Here is a 17119-nt window from a genome sequence, read left to right as displayed (position 1 = left end):
CCTGGGTACCCGGGCCGCAGCGCTGGTGGTGAGAGTGGGGATCTTCCCGAGGGGCTCACCCGGGCCCCAGCCCGCCGCGCGCTAGTCTTTCTCACGTGCCCACACCCCATCCCCCACCCCCTGCCGCCCCATCTTCAGGCGCCAGCCTCCCTTCCAGTCCTCCCACCGGGGCCCAGAACGCCGGAGCCGGCAGGGCGGCGGAGCAGAAAAGTGGTATCTTCTATCAACGAAAGTGCCCCGCCTCGGTACTTCGGGTTGGCTATGCCAACACGCTGTTGACCCCAGGGCGGAAAAGCGCGGACGCCCAGGGTCTACAGGTCCCCTCACAAGCAGCTAAAACTTACCTTTCTAGGACTAGTGAAGGAGCTAGAGCGAACAAAAGTATCGTGCCCCGTGTGAGGATCGAACTCACGACCTTCAGATTATGAGACTGACGCGCTACCTACTGCGCTAACGAGGCACCTAGCAAGCGCTTCCCGGAGTAAGATAATGAGGCTGCTGCGGCGGCCCAGTGCGCATGCTCAGAAAACCACGTTTTCATTTTCTCCGCTGAGTCCCTGACCCCCGACACAGGAGTTGCCGGCCCCAGTGCCGGCCCTGGCTGAACCGGCCACGCCGCTCCGGTCTTCCTTCGCCTGCCGGTCTATTTATCAATCAACAAGCACTGCGGCTTGTCGGACCCCATGTGCCCTGCTGTTGTAAACTCTTATTTTTGTAGACTGTTTACAAAGCGTTTGCACATGCGTGATCTCGTGAAACACTGCTTGGGCACCTACCGTGTCCCCAGCCTTGTGCTGGGTGCTGCGTTCACAGAGACACTCTCAGCCTCAAACAACTGGTGTCGGGGCGCACATGCATAATGATTTGAAAACACACACGCGCACACACAATGCACACTACTCCGGCCCCACCGCAGATCCCCAGATCCAGTCCGGTGCCCAGCCTCTTATGACGCCCCAAGTTTCCATCTCTGCCCGGAGCTCGGCGGCTGAGACCACTCTTCTCAGAAGCGTCCGCAGCTCTGGAAACGACATCTCGGGTCGCAGCCTCAGCATCTTGGAAGCCCTCTCCCCTCCCTTACCCACAGCCCTTTATATCAGCTCATTTAAATACATTCATTGTTAAAGGAAACTTTGTCACTATTATAAGTGGAAAACAGGTGTTTATTTTTCTCCTAATACACGTTAAAATAAATATTAAAATAAAAAGCACTCTTCCACGTACCATCTAAAATCAACCAGAGGAAGGCACACTTAAAATCTGTATTTTTCGCTCTGTGTAAATTTTACCTTAAAAAATGTAAACTAAGACTGAACTCCAGCCAACGACAGGCTAACAGAAGGGCTTTGGACGATTTCAAGTTTGAAGTGTTTCAAAGGGTAAGACGGTTTGATAGACTGATGGACCTAAGGACAGAGAGGTGGAGAGAGATTCGGGAGACTGCGAGAGCAGTGAGACGTTAACGTAGGTCTAGGAGGTGGGTGTACGAATATTCACTGTACAATTGTTTCAACGTTTCTGTTTACCTGAAAATGTTTCATTATGAAGTGTTGGGGAGTGTTTTTTAAATCACCCAGAATTGGGGGATGTTAAGGGGGAAACTCGCAACATCAGCGTAAGAAGGTAAAAAATAATATTATCGTAAGAGCAGGCACCAGAATTCCTGGTTGTTGGTGTAGAGAACATTGGGCGGGGGAGCGCGGATCATTTGGAGAGAGACCCCTGGGAGTGAGGTCGGTGCAGGCAAGGGGTGGGCGCCTTACGGCGTCCTCCCGTCTCGTTAGGAGGAGTCGCGGACGGCGTAGGTTGCCTGGACCCCGGGCCTCGCAGATTGAATGGAACTTACCCAAACCTGGGGGAGCTCTCCCTCCCACGCTCCGCTGCGAGAACCCGGCCGAGGGAGTGTGCTCCGGGCTAAGGTCGCTGGGGCCCCAGGACCGCCCGGCAGGTGCGGGAGAACAGAGGCCCGGGCAGAGGGATCCCGCCCCCAGCACACACATACGGAGGAATCCGGGGACGCCGAGAACGGCAAACCGGGAGCGTCGCGGCAGTTTCACCCAGGTCTCCAGGCCCGGGGAGCGTTGACTGACTTCCTTACTGCCTCAAGGAAGCCCAAGCTGCGGCAGAATCTGGCCAGATACAGAAGCCCCACTGAGCACCTCCTGGATGCGGTGGAGGGACCGACGGCTGGCTGCGCCCTGAGTCCGAAATAAAGGGCTCAGTGGTCGGTGTTACGTGCCCTTCAGGGTCGCAGGCGCAGAGGCTCCTGCAGGCGGCGACCCCCAGTCTCGTCTAGTGATGGGTGACCGTGGCGGGGTGAAGGCAGGTTGTCCCTTCCCTCCGGGGGCTGGGGGCAGGGGCTCCTGGAGCAAGCAATTCCCACCGCCAGGCCTTCGCGAGGGCTGTTCCCTCCGCCTGACACGGTTTTTCCCGTATCAGGCCCCTTTTCTGTGCCGGCATCTCCTCCTTGCCCTTCTTCAGCCAGGTCAAAGGTCACCTGCTCTGAGCAATCGGATCCCCTTTTCCTTCCAGGATTACTTCTCCCTTCCCCACCTCCCTCCCTCATTTGGCTGAAAGGAGGCTAAACGCTTTCACGGCGGCGGCTCATTTACTCCCGGGGTAGACCACCCGGAGGGGGTCAGTGTTACCGCTGCACTACACGCACGGAGGCGCAAACGCAAACTCACAGAGGCTGGGCGACCTGCCCAAGTTCGAGCGGCTCGTAGCTACGCCAGGCGGGGCTCCGTCCCGAGTCGGACCACGGCGCGGGGCTCTCACCAGCACATCCGTCACCGCCAGCAGCAGTTTCCTCAAGTGTTTCCTCACGTGCACCTCCTACAATAATCTTGAAAAGCGTCTACACACCTCCTCGATTAACGCTAAATTTGTATCTAAACGTTTTCGTTGTAAATTCAGTTACAAAGGATGTAATTTCCAGTAGACCGTATATGCTGATTTTCTAAAAATAAAACTGCATGTATGATTTTTTTTTAACCAGGCATCCAATGAAATCGAAATACCTTATGGATTCCATACAAACCATAATCTATTTTAAATACACATGAATAAGCTTCTCTAACATTTGTTAAGTTTACATTTATTTTCACCCCAGAACTCGTATTTCCATTATACTCCCACCCCCAGAATTTTATCTTCATATAATAGTTTATGTTTGAATGTCTGTTATTGAGCACCCTAACTTGCCTCTCAGCAGCAAGAATATGTACATAAATTGAAAATTTTGTTTCCTGTGACCATAAGGTTTTGTGTCATATTTTTCTTCTAAATTGACATATCACTATTTTTGTTAGTACACAATCAAAAATCATAAATATATTTATGATTTTGAAGAATAATTATTAAATGGAAAATCTGAAACAAATATCCATGAGATGGATACAACTTTTTAATCCTACTTAATTCATGTCTGCGTGGCTAGCTAGTCCCTTTTTCTAGAATGAGATGGGATTCAGCATTAATTCTGTTCCTATTTTCCATATTTATAGATGTAAATGTTGAGACACTCTGTTCACATGAAGAAATAAAAAAGGATGGAAAGAGCTTTGTGTCGACACTAAAACTCAATTCCTTTAACAACTTTGAGCTATATTCTAAACAATCATCTCTTATCCATCGCCTTGGTTATGTATGTCCTCTTTCAGTTTTGAATTAGAAGCCACAACAATTAGTCATTAGAGTCTTTCACGTTCTCAACTTCTAAACCAATGTTTTGAACTGAACATTCCCTTTGTTTGCAGCACTGGAGGTTTTCTCATCTTCCATAAAATCCTGAAGGTGGAGGAAGAACAGATGTGAAAGAGAGACAGGAAGGGAGCAGAGGCCCGACCGCCTACAGCAGCTTTTTCTCCAGCTGATCAATTTTGGGACATCATCGCATCGTACCCCTGAGGTGCATATCCAGGTGACATTTGAGGGGCTTAGATTTGTTCTGATGGGCAGCAGAGGCTTTCGTAAGCCTTCTTTACAGATGAAAAGCGTGTGTGTGTGTGTGTGTGTGTGTGTGTGTATGTTGAGAGGCAGGCTCAGGGCTGGCTGAGCAGAGTAACGTACTGGAAACATGTTGCAAATTATTCTTCCCCCATGGCCTGGATAGACCCTGGCAGGGAGACCACTTGGGAAGCCAGGAAACAATCCAGGCCTAGGGAGATGAAAACATGTTCTGGGAGATGCTGCAGAGCCGAGTGGAGACACAGTCTACAGGAACGGCCAGGACTTGGGTCTGAGTTACTGCCAAGAATAAAGAGAGAAGCAAAGTGTCACTCCAAATTTAGAGGAGCAATGTCCATAAATGCCCTGGTGCCACCACTGGGCAGGAAAACAGAAAAGAGGGGCCTGTTTGGGGGGAACCCGATAAATTCTGATTTTGCATATTTTTATTACACAAATAATATGTGCTCATTATAAAACACATGCATACGTACTGTATCAGTCAGCTAGTGCTGCACAAGTGCTGCTTAACAAATCACCCAAAACTTAATGGCTTAAACAATGTGGGTTTCTTTTTGAATAGCTTTATTGAAATATATTCTCCTGCCATACAATTTACTTGTTTAAAGTGTATAATTCAGGGACTTCCCTGGTGGTCCAGTGGTAAAGAATCTGCCTTCCAATTCAGGGGACATGGGTTCAAGCCCTGGTCAGGGAACTAAGATCCCACATGCTGCGAGGCCACCGCACCACAACTAGAGAGAATCCTGCATACCTCAGCAAAGACTCTGTGTGCCACAACTAAGATCCGACACAGCCTAAGGAAACTAAGTAAATAAAATAAATAAATATTTTAAAAAGGTGTACAATTCAATGTATTTTTGGTATATTACATTATTATTTTTTAAAATTGTGGTATGAGATATACATAACACAAAATTTACCACTTTAACCATTTTAAATGTCCAATTCAGTGGCATTAAGTACATTTGTGATGTGGTGCAACTATCATAACTATCTGTTTTCAAAACCTTTTCATCCCCCCAAGCAGAAACTCTGTGCCCATTAAGTAATAACCCTCCTTTCCCCTCTCTCCCCTCATTCTCCTCCCCAGTAGCTTCTAATCTACTTTCTGTCTGTGAATTTGCCTTTTCTAGATATTTCATGTACGTGGGATCATACGATATTCGTCCTTTTGTGTCTGGCTTACTTGACTCAGCATAATGTTTTCCAGGTAAGCATGTATTTTTCTTGCTCACAGGTGTGTTGTCGGCTGGGCTAGCGCCAGGCTGTGGCTGGGTTCAGCGCTGCTTGTCATGTCTTCATGGTCTCCACTGGTCAGTCTTAAAGACCGTGGTCTTCATGGTCAGCCATTTCCTGGGGTGCCTTCTTCTCACTGAGGGTCACAGAAGCCTGAGAGACCAAACTATACCAAGCAAGCACATTTAAGTCCTCTACTCTGGGCACCTCCATCCAAATTCTATTGGCCAAATCAAGTCACCTGGCCAAGTTCAACATCCATGGGCCAGGGAAATATACCCAGCCCATAGGGGAAAAGCTGCAAAGCCAGGGCAAGGAGGGAAATGAAGAATTGAGAACAATAATCCAATCTCTGCACAGACTTACACATATAAATGTCTCCCTCACCCCACCCTTACCCCAATCCTGTTACCTCTCCAGAGGGAACCACTGATATCAGTATCATATTGTCCAGTGACTTACTTTTTCCACGTAACAATAAGCTGGGAACTCTTTCCCTGTCAATACATATAGATCTTCCTCATTCTTTGTAACCGCAGTGAAACTGTCTCTGAGAACAGGAGATTAGGATGCAGACCTGCCCGGGGGAAGATCAGATGAAGACTCAGAAGGAAGGTGGCCGTCTGCCAGCCAAGGAGGGAGGCCTTAGAAGAAACCAACCCTTCCAACACCTTGATCTCGGTCTTCCTGCCTTCAGAACTGCGAGAGAACAAATTACCATGGTTTAAGCCCCACCCCACCCCTGACCCCTCCACCCCCAGCCTGTGGTACTTTGTCCTCGCAGCCCAAGCCGCTCTAGGTCTTCTAATTCTAGAACATCGAATTCTTCCCAATCAGTAACAATTACTGTAGCGAACATTCTTGTACACCTTTAACAATGGACGTCTGAGGAGCTTGTGGGCAGCCGAAAAATATGTTCTGTCCTGGATTCAGGTGGGTTTGCTGTTTCACCCCACAGGGAGCACATGAGGAATTTTCCATTTACCCGAGGGTGAAGACCAGAGGTTCTGGGCGTTTGCCTGTGCTAGGGCAGTTGCAGCTGTTAAGAGCTTTTCTTTTCACCCCTGACCTCTCCCTGCACTTCCATCCTCCCCCACGGGTCATGGTCTCCATCTGCTTGGCAGGGGTCACAGCCAGATTGTGGGTGGCATCCGACCTGACCACAGCCCACGGTCTTTGCACAGCCCCCTGCAGTCACTGGTCCAGTGAGAGGGAAGTCGGGGTGAGTGGGCTTCAGAATCATGCTCACTGTGACTCTCAGCTCCTTTCCAGTTCCCTCTGCTTACAAAAGTCAATAAATAAAAATTGAAAATATAGAGGGAGTCAAGAGGCTAAGTGAGGAGAAAGGTTACTGGGGAAGGAAGGAGGCTGGAGAGAAGGGACCGGTTTGGGGCGTGGATTCTCCCATGGTGCTTTGGGAGGAGGCAGAGGTTTCCCAGACCTGGCCCCTTCCCAGCCAGGACTCGGTAACGTGGCAGGGCTTGGCCGCGGGCCCACAGGTCTCATCTGGTTATTCTGGCTGTGACAAGCCAGAAGCCAGGGCGCAGCCAGCTGGGCAAGTCCAGGGAGGCTGAGGAGGCCGCGTGTGGGGCGGGAGGAGGAGGTTTTCCTCAGACACGCCCTGCAGAGAGCAGCCGGCACGTCTCTGTCATCTGTCCCAGGCAGCCATGCAAGGCCATGGCCCTTCCAGCTCCGTCTTTGACTGGGCGAGCGGCCGCCACCGCGTGAGTCAGCCTGTTGCTGGAAGCTTCTGGGAGTCACTGCTCTGAGCCGTGCTGACAGGGCACTCAGGAGGAAGAGGGCCTCGCCCCTGACTGCCAGGATGTTCCCTGAGGGGCTGGGTTCTTGCCACACTGAGGCCAGAGGCAGCCGTCACAGAAAATGCTTGTCTGGCCTTCTCTCCGTCCGCGTGACAGCTTCTGTAGCTCCCACATCCATGAGATAAAGACCGAGGTCCTCTTGCCGTCCCCCCTCCCACCAGGGTCTGACCTCTGGAGCTTACCTCTTCCCACTCCTCCCTGCCCCCCCAGCACACACCCAACCCCTGCACCCCTGGGGCACCCATTCCCTCCCACCTCCCCCAGCTAATGCCTCCAACCTGTCGTGACCTCAGAGAGGCCTCCTGACCCCAGGCTAGGTCAGCCTCCCGCTCTGTACGCTCCTGGCTCTTGCTCCTCTGACCTCAACACTCACTCCAGTTCAATGTCATGACGTTTCATTTGCCGTCTTTCCCACTGGACTATAGGCACGGCCACAGCGGGGGTCATGCTATAGGCTGTGCAGAGCCCATGGTGGGCCCTTGAGCATTTGATGATGACACAAAAGGCTTCTCGCATTCTACTGTATTTGCTTGGTTTTCCTTGAGGGCAGACGCTGCAGTGGGTTCATTTCTAGATCCCCAAACTTTAGCCTGATCAAAGACCTCGTTCCTAGTTCCAAAGATGGGCAGGCTCTGATTTCAATAACCAAGCAGGCCTTTCCATGAACTGGCCAGAAACGCATTCAGGTCCATCTCCCATGCTCCACATACAGCAAGGTCCCCTAGCCAGAGGAGAGGAAAGGGTTACAGCACTCACCTCTCAGGGCCCTCCCACTCCACCCCCTCTGACAGGTGAGACAGGTGGTGGTAGGTGTGGTCCCAGCAGCCCTGGGGCCACAAGGAACTGGGCCTGCCCCTTCCAGGTTCAGACCTGGAACAGGGCAGTGGTTTTGCCCACAGTTCCAACAGGTGTAATGGCAATGGCAGAGGTCACGGTATATGTCCTGGCACCCCAAGCTGTGCTGGGATGCACAGCCATGAGGCCACCTTCATCACAGAGCTCATGGGTGTCATGGTTCTGGCCTGAAGTTGGCAGGCATCCAGGGGCTGGGCTGCTTGCACAGTAATCCTTTCAGATCATGTCACTAACATCTATTCCTGCACCTGTGTTTCAAACATAAGGTTTGTACCTGAAATTGCACAACCACATGGCAAAGTTGCATTATCAGGCTCATAATTTAACGCTTAGAGTCTTCAACTAATTTAGGTGACAGTCTGATGGCCAAAAGGAGAAAGTCTGATTACAAAGGGGCATTTACCGGGAGGTCTGGGTCCCTTCCAGCACCTTGCACATACATGCCTAGGAGGCACTTGGTACGTGTTTGTGGAATGAATGAATGATATAATGTTTGCCCTCCTGAGTCTGTGGGTCTTATTCTATTCAGAAATCTGTCCCCAGCTATCACACACAGACACATGTACTCACCACAGAGCAGGGCTTTGCTCATTGAAGGGGAGCAGGGAGTTGGCCACAGTGAGCTGATTCATCCTTATAGTCTTTTTAAGTCACTAGCGACAAAGAGGGGTGCGAGCGGGAATCTTCTACAACATTGCTTTTCTCTGCAAAAAGAAGCAATCAGCAAGTGTTGGTGGTGGGGGGATCAGTTGTACACATAGAGGGAATACAGCCCACTTGGTCCACAGGAGTGGCTGAGGCTAGTGTTTCTGCTCTCTCTTGGGGTAGGGGGTGCTGGAAGGTGACCAATTATTTCACCCAACAGATATCTACCAAGTGCTGCTGTGGGATAGCCACTGGGATCAAAGTGGTGAACAAGACAGAACTGGTTCCTCCTCATTAAAAGACACTAAGTAGGTAAACAAATATATAACAAGGCAATTCCATATTTTGGTAAGTGCTATGAAGGAGACAATAAAAGTTAAGCTGAGACCCAGAGGCTGAGTTCTTCATTGCAGACAACAGAATCCACTCTAACTGGTTAAGTAGAAAGGGGTTTGTTGCCAGAGTCTTAGTTCACTACAAAATTCCCAGGAGGCCTAGGGAACCACACTTGGATGCTACAGAAAACAACCCAGCCAGGAAGATGCCCAGCCCCACCACGGACTGTTCCAGTGGAAGCCTTCCTGCTGCCACTGCTCTCCACCTCTGACGCCTTGGAGTAGCAGCAGCGTTCCTGTCTGCTTAAGCTGCTGCCACAGAAAAACCTTCCAAGTCATGTGAGGATGCTGCTGCCTGTCAGAGCGTGGGTTCCATGCAGAGCTCTGCTTTTGGGAGGCCTGGGAAAAAGAGTTTTGAGCTTCCCAGATGCCATGGGAAAGCACATGAGAGGGAGATTGCAGTGGGTTCTGCAGGATCTAATCTACACTGTTGCCACAACACACAAGAAAATGTTAAAACTTACAATGCAGTGGCTAAGAATCCACCTGCCAATGCAGGGGTCACGGGTTCGAGCCCTGGTCCGGGAAGATCCCACATGCTGCGGAGCAACTAAGCCCGTGCGCCACAACTACTGAGCCTGCGCTCTAGAGCCCGTGAGCCACAACTACTGAGCCCACGTGCCACAACTACTGAAGCCCGTGCTCCGCAACAAGAGAAGCCACCGCAATGAGAAGCCCACGCACCGCAACGAAGAGTAGTCCCCGCTCGCTGCAACTAGAGAAAGCCCGCGTGCAGCAACGAAGACCCAACACAGCCATAAATAAATAATAAATAAATTTATATTAAAAAAATTACAATGTCTAATGGTGTGGCTATGGAAGATGTTTGATTTTTTTCTTTCATTTTAATTCATTTTATTTATTTTTGCTTGTTTTCCCCAAATTTTTATAATGAGCCCGTAATATTCACAAAACAAAAGCAAAAGCCAATAGAGTTATTTTCAGAAGAAAAAAAACCAGAGGAAGAGTTTCCCAGCCCAGCTCGGAGGGAGAGCCCTGATTCACCTGGCAGCCCAATGGCCACCTTGGGCAGGTTCTGACCATTTGGCCACCTGCAGCATTTCCACTTTCCGATAAGAACAAAATATATACGCATGTATAAATGAAATACAGACCATGTAATTTCAGTGATTCTACATACAAGTTAAAAGCTCTCATATTTGCATTTATAATGGCTTTGCACATGGGAATTCCCTGGTAGTCCAGTGGTTAGGAGTTGGCGCTTTCACTGCCATGGGCCTCGGTTTGATCCCTGGTCAGGGAACTAAGATCCTGCAAGCTGCGGCCAAAAAGAAAGAAAGAAATAAAGTCTTTTAAAAAAATGGCATTGCACAATATAAAAATAAGTGGTAAATGGTAAAGTTCATGCTAATAATTTTTTAGTTTTTCTTCACTTAAAACATTAAATAGCAAATTTTAAAAAATACCATGAGAAGATGAGAGAAAGACTACAGAAGAAAGGAAAAAACTTTCTATTTTAATACCATTAATGGCACTTTTTCCTTTTGTTTGAAACAAGGGGCCTCACATTTTCATTTTGAATTGGGCCACGTAAATTATGTAGCTGGCCCTGCTGTCACCAGCAGTGGATGTCATCATTTAGTAAAGTCTGTGCAGTAACAAAGATATGGAGCTACCAGAAGTCTCCTACATGGATGGTGGGCATGTAAAATGGCACAGAATCTTAGAAAACAGTTTGGCAGTTTCTTATAAAGTTATCTATACACCTACCATAGACCCAGCAATCTTGCTCCTAGGTATTTATCTAAGTGAAATGAAGACTTATGTTCATACGAAAACCTCTATATGAGCGTTTACAGTGGCTTTATTCATAAATGCCCCAAACTATAAACAACCAAATGTCCTTCAACTGGGAAAGGGATAAACAAAACGTGGCACATGCATGCAATGAAACATGACTCAGCCATAAAAAGTAGCTAAGCAGGGACGCACACCACAATATGAATGTATCCCAAGTGCATTATGCTAAGACAAAGAAGCCAGATTCAAAAGGCTCACACTGTATGATTCCATTTATAGGACATTTTGGAATAGGCAAAACTTTTTTTTTTTTTTAATATTGAGGTATTTGTTGTTCTTTGTTTTTTAAACTTCTCTATTTTATTATTATTATTTTTTTAATTTTTGGCCACACCACATGAGATCTTTAGTTCCCCAACCAGGGATTGAACCCATGCCCCCTGCAGTGGAAGGGCAGAGTCTTAACCACTGGACCACCAGGGAAGTCCCTAGGTAAAACTTTTGGGCGAGATAACTGATCAGTAGTTGCCAGGGGCTGGGGGTGGGGGAAGCAGTTGACTACAGAAGGGAATGGGGATTTTTTTGTGTGGTAATAGAAGTATTCTAGATCTTAATCATGCTGGTGGTTATGTTACTGAACCATACTTGGGTCCACTCACCTGCGCCCAGTAAACCAATCCAGTGACACCGGGTTGTGGTGAAGGAAAGGGCAGCGTTTATTGCAGGGTGGCAAGAAAGGAGTCCAGGCAGCTAGTGCTTGCTTATAAGACCTGATCTCCCCAATGGCTTTCAGGGAAAGGTTTTTAAAGACAGGATGAGGGAGAGCGGTTGCAGGGTGTGTGGTCAGCTCGTGGACATTTTTTGATTGGTTGGTGGTGAGGTAATCAGGAGTCAACATCATCAACCTTCTGGTTCCAACTGGTCTGGGGTCTATGTGCTTGTGGGCAGCATACAGTTAACCCTTCCACCTGATGGGGGTTTCAATATCTGCTAAATGGCTCAAAGGACATGGCTCAGAATATTATCTATAGTCCTTGAGGAGGAGTTAGATGTCCTTGACTTTAGCCATTAAACAATGGCTAAACTATTATTTTGTCTTGCTTGACTGTTTTCCTTTGCTTTTGCCTTTTATCACTTCTCTGATTAAATTTATTCTTTGGAAGTCGGGGAAGGCCTAGGAAGCTAAAGTTTTTCTACACACAAGAGGCAGGTTGAGGACGTGGGGAGGTCTGTCCCAGGAAGACCCTGTAGGGTCCTGCTCGGTTACAGTTATACAACTGTACACATTCCTCAAAACTCATAAAGCTGTACAGTAACAAGGGTAAATTTTACTGCATCTAAGTTATACCTTAATTTTTAAAAAAGCATCTGCAAATTTATTAGCCAAAAAAAGGGGGAAAAAAAAAAGGGAGCTCTTGTGGTTTTTATGCATGTCAGAAACCTCGAGCAATGGACCGGGAACTCAAAAGTAGGAAACTTGAGGGAGCAAAGGGACTTTGCAGCTGTGGCTTCCTGGGAGTTAAGCTGTGGCTTTGCTGGGTGCCGAAGATGGACTTGCCAGGAGGCTGCTCCCATGAAAAGCAGTTGTAGGAGGACCTGGGGGTGGGTTGGGTTTAGGGTACCTGGCTGGACACCCTGTCCCATTTCTGCTCCCACCCTAGGCCCTGGCCTGCCAGCAGCAGTGCAGCTGCTTGAGCTCCGGCCTGCCTGCACTGAGCTGATTATATGCAGAATGGATTGATTGGTGTTGACAGGGAGCTATTTACCCGTCTAATTAATTATGCCAACTAATTCTCAACTTAATTGCACTTCTTGGGTCGCTGGGTAATGAAAGTGTACAATTTTCCTGCTGCTGCAGGCCTTGATGGGGATGTGGCAGGGAGAGGCTGGCAGGTGCTCCTTGAGGTCAAACAGGCACCCTGTTCCTCCAGGTTCCTGGGCCCACAGCCCAAGCTCTCAGCCCCCGGCTGCCCCACAGACAAGCTCTGGAATCCTATTTGAGTACCTTCTGCCTGTGTAAGCGGGCCTCTGCCCCAGGAGCTCTGAGCCGTTTATTCACCTAACAAACATTGATTGAATGCCTACCACGTGCAGCCCCAAAGTGGGAGAGGCGCTGGGGAAGCTAAGTCGTGCCTAACCTGTCCCCTATCCCCCGTCTCAAACTGCTCACAGTCTAAAGGAGGAGATTTTCACTTACACCAGCAATTACAGAATTTGGGTGCAGAGAGGAGCCAGGTCTTTGGAGACAAACCCAACCCAGGCTCTGCGGTTTTGGGCCCTTGAGGAATTTACTTAACCTCCCTGTGCCTCGGTTTTACAAAGACATTGCAGGGCTGTGACAGGATGCAGCGTATCATAGAACATCGACAATGTTCTGGAAGATATATTGGTGCTGTATTAGGCCGAAGAGCAGAGCAGAAACTGGGCAAGTTTGGACCACTCATCACGCAGGCCTTCTCCCTTAGATCTCACACCCTTTGAGGCTCATCCCGTGAAGGAGGCAGAAGGCACCGTGGTTACCAGAGGGACCAGACCACCCGTCTGCGGCTCCTGGAGCAGCCACTTCCCGGCCAGTGAACTTGGTAGTCAGGTAACCTCTGTGTTTCAGTTTCCTTTATCCATGAAACAGAAATGGTCACAATAGCACTTACTCACAGGGCTGCTGTGAGGATTGAATGAGTTTACACACGTAGAGCACGTAGAATAGCACCTGGTACTTAGGACGTGTTCCGAAACTGTTCTGTGGTTATATGGACAGAAAAGTGAAGTTCAGGGAGGTCCTCTAAGTTACCTACCCAAGGTCACATATGATCACAGGCACAATCTGAACACAGTTGTGCCTGATTCCAAAGGCATGGAAGCTTTTTGACTTTGCACCACTCAAGGAATTAAATGCAGTCGGAGATGGGAAGTGCACCCATCGCTAGTACAAGACTGACTGAGACAAGTTCTAGAAGCACCTTGTAGGCTCAGAAGAGAAGCAGTTAAGGCTCCTTAGGAATAGTCAGGAAAGGCTCCCTCCCATAGATGGGAATCGGGAGAGACCTTGAATGCTGAGAAGGATTTGAATAAATTGTGTTGGGGGAAGCAAGGACTTCCAGCTGAGGGGGCGGGCTGAGCAAAGGCAGGGGACTGGACCTCCCACATGGGCGAGGACCAGTCATTCCACTCGTCATTCCCCGGGCCTAGGCCAGGGTTCCTCAGTCTTAGCACTATTGACATTTGGGGCCAGATAGTTCTTTATGGTGGGGGCTGTCCTGTGCATTGCAGGGTGTAGCAGCATCCCTGGCTTATACCCACTTGATGCCAGTGGCATCATCACCCCTCCAGGCTTTGACAACCAACAATGTCTCCAGACACTGCCACATCCCCCCCCTAGATGGGCAAAATCGCCCCCTGTTGAGAACCATGGCCCTAGATAAATGGAATTCTCAGGAAGCCCCACACACCACTCATTTGCTAACAGGAGACTGGCTTCTCATCCTTTACCTCATCATCAGTGTCCCCATGAGTCAGAGAGACTACACTTCAGGTCACAGGATGGAAGAAGGGAAGTAAGTGGTCCATAATCCACAGTGCCTGGTATCAAGGGCTCTTTGATAAGGATTTCTCAACGTATGACAATGTGGCTCAACAGCTGGCCAGACTTCCTGGTCCAGAAGTGCAATCCCAGGGGAGAAATTTGTTATTTCAGCCAGCAGAGCCAGCAGGAATGATGACATTTCACATGGCTGGGGCTGCAGAGGAGGGGAGGGCCAACGCTGATGACAATCACTGGCCAGCTGCGTGACTCTGAGAACAGTCACTTTCCCTTTCTGGGCTACAGTTTTCTCATCAGTACATCTTGGATGTACGGTTTTCTCATCAGTACATCTTGGATGTACGGTTTTCTCATCAGTACATCTTGGATGTACTGCTGTAGTACATCCAAGATTCCTTCTAGGTGAGAACTTCTCTTTGAGCCCCATAAAGAGCAGTGAGGGCATGGTTCCCAGCTCATAGGGAGGAAGTTCTATGATCAACTAGTAACGTCTGCCAGGAGTGCAGGAACGGGGGCAAAGATGGGACAGCACACATAGACTGCATTTGCTGTCTATTCTAAAGGATTTGATAGAGTCCCTGGGGTCTGCATAAGGGCAGGGAGCTGGGGACAGGAGAAGCAGGGCTCTTCTTCCTCCAGCAGCTTGAGGGGAAAGTTCCACTCAAAGAGTCTTTAAAAAAAAAAAAAAGATAGCTACTGTGCAAGTAGACTAGTGAAAATGGTCCCCACAGGCCACGGAGCCCTGCCTCTGTCTCAGAGGGACCTCCCGTCACTTATTCATCTAACAAAGAGAATCAGGCCCAGGTGAAAGATGAACCCCAGAACATCTACCCACTTCTGTCCTTCTCCCATACACAATTTCTGGAACTGATAAGAGGATTTGGATTGTTCCGAGAGTGGAAAGGGACAGGGGAAAGGAAGGGAGAGTGAAGCTTGGCACAGTGGAAAGTGCATCGGCTTTGGAGGGACTGTGTCGGGCTCTGCCACTTACTAGCTGGGCAAGTTACTCACCTTCTCTGAAACTTGCTTACCTCATCTGTGAAATGAAGCCTGGTCCTCCATGTGCCCCTTAGCTCAGAAAGCCAGCGTGCAGGGAGGACTCGATGACGGCCAAGTGAAGGAGCGGTCAGGCTGCAATGTTCACACAGATCACAGACACGCAGGGCCTCAAAGGCTAGGCTCAAGACTTGGCACTCAACGTGCCAGGCAACTGAGAGCCATCGACAGCTTCTGCGCCTCGGAGTGAGCCAGCACAAATCCCATGGATTATTATCCCCTCACCAGACTGGGGACTGGATTTGATGACACAGATCGGAGAGTGGGCTGAGGACCCAGAGGAGATGGAGAGGAGGGAAGGTCCAAGGAGAATGTGGGCAAGAAGTGAAGTCAATCTGCACAAGCAGGAGCTGGCGGAAGGGAGAGGGCGTGGAGCCAGGGGCACCAAAGACAGAGAGGGTATTAGGTTTGTCCCCATTGAGGTTCCAGGCCCTGTGGAAGGAGATAAAGTGGAATAAGGGGAGGGGTGCCTGAGGTCTTGAATTAGATTCCTTCTATATCCTTCAAAAGAGAAGAAACCCCTTTTAAATCCCCTTTCTCTTTCTTGGACTGTGTGTTTAAAGACACTGCTCTACTTCCAGACAGCCTCACTCCACAGCTTTCATGGGGTTACAGATGCTTATATATAGCACTTTCCTCCAAAGAGTAGATAGATATGCCGCAGAGAGGCATCTGGCTCTTACCACGTGCCAGCTGTTTGAAGACCACTCAATCCTAGTTTCCTGCCATAATTCTCATAGCGGATATTGTCAGGGCCCCGCTCTTACCTCGTTAGCTTGTCCTATGCACCTGCGACCTCTGCCTGCAGGCTTTCTCGGGCTCCAGGGCTGTGCTTGGTGAGCCCACAGAACCGGCCAGTAGGGCTGGGGAACTAATGCAGCCCCAGAAGCAGCCCTCGACCAACGATCGGTGGGGGTTGGTAGATAGATTCTGCGGTTTTCTCATCCTCTGGGTAGGAAAAATCTGAGATGTATTCTATACCATCTCCTGGAGGTCCCCGGCAGGACCGGAGCCCAGACGTTCCCACAAATGTTCATAAATCCCAGGTGTCCACAATGGTGACCTGCTCCTTAACATACCCACATACCCTGCCCCGAGCAGCTTCCTCCCCTTCCTGTCTCACTCCTCTGCTCCCCTATCAGAGCATCTTGGGGTCACCTCCCAGTTAGCTACTTGTACTCGAATCCTAGTCTCAGAGTCTGTTTCTGGAAGAACTCAATCAAAGGCAGTCAGTGTAAGCAGCTTTGGGCAGGAAAGAGCTCTCTGCAGGAGGCCCCTTTGTCTTGTCACTAACCTCAAACCAGGCACCCCATGCTCGACTCACCTCCGGCCCTAGCACACCTTTCAAATCTTTTGATCACACAACATCTCATCTAATCTGTTGGTTCTTTCCATAGATCAAATTAGAAATGAAGAATAAGTAATCAGCAGATGACCAGATCTCTTCCCTAGCTTTTCTTTCAGCAATCTCACAAACAAACTGTGTGAACAAGATAGCACCTAAAGAAGAATCGCAAGAAGCCGACAAGCCTGCACACAGTGAGGGATGGCGACGACTCTGACCCCCGATCTCAGTGATTAACTGAGATTACTTCCCTTTTTCCCTTTACAAACTTCATGGCTGAGCAGAATTTTGGGAGGTGGTTTTTGGGGAACACTGGGTCCACCATTTCCCCACATTGCCAGCATTCTGATTAAAGGCAGCTTTCCTTTTCACCAACTTTTGTCTCTCTCTGGAATATTGATTTTTGAACGTCAAGCAGTCAGACCTGATTCAGTAACATCAGGACTCTAGGTTTTGCATTCCATTGACATGGAATTGACCATGCCCTGATCTG

The 17119-nt window shown here is 49.1% G+C and overlaps 1 long non-coding RNA gene across 1 annotated transcript; it reads right to left on the bottom strand.

Moving 5' to 3' along the window:
• Positions 1-5268: 5268 nt before the first annotated feature.
• LOC309615183 lies at positions 5269-14501 on the bottom strand. The gene is made up of 3 exons (XR_014236601.1): positions 8454-14501; positions 5671-7749; positions 5269-5344 (listed from the first exon to the last, which is right to left on the bottom strand). It is a non-coding gene; the product is annotated as an uncharacterized lncRNA (long non-coding RNA).
• Between the last annotated feature and the right edge of the window lie 2618 nt (positions 14502-17119).

This window comes from Balaenoptera borealis (genome assembly GCF_965194805.1).
Source record: "Balaenoptera borealis genome assembly, chromosome: 17".
In the NCBI taxonomy this organism is placed as follows: domain Eukaryota; kingdom Metazoa; phylum Chordata; class Mammalia; order Artiodactyla; family Balaenopteridae; genus Balaenoptera; species Balaenoptera borealis.
The sequence above is the reverse complement of the archived record's forward strand: the minus strand, read 5'-3'. Positions and strand labels throughout refer to the sequence as shown.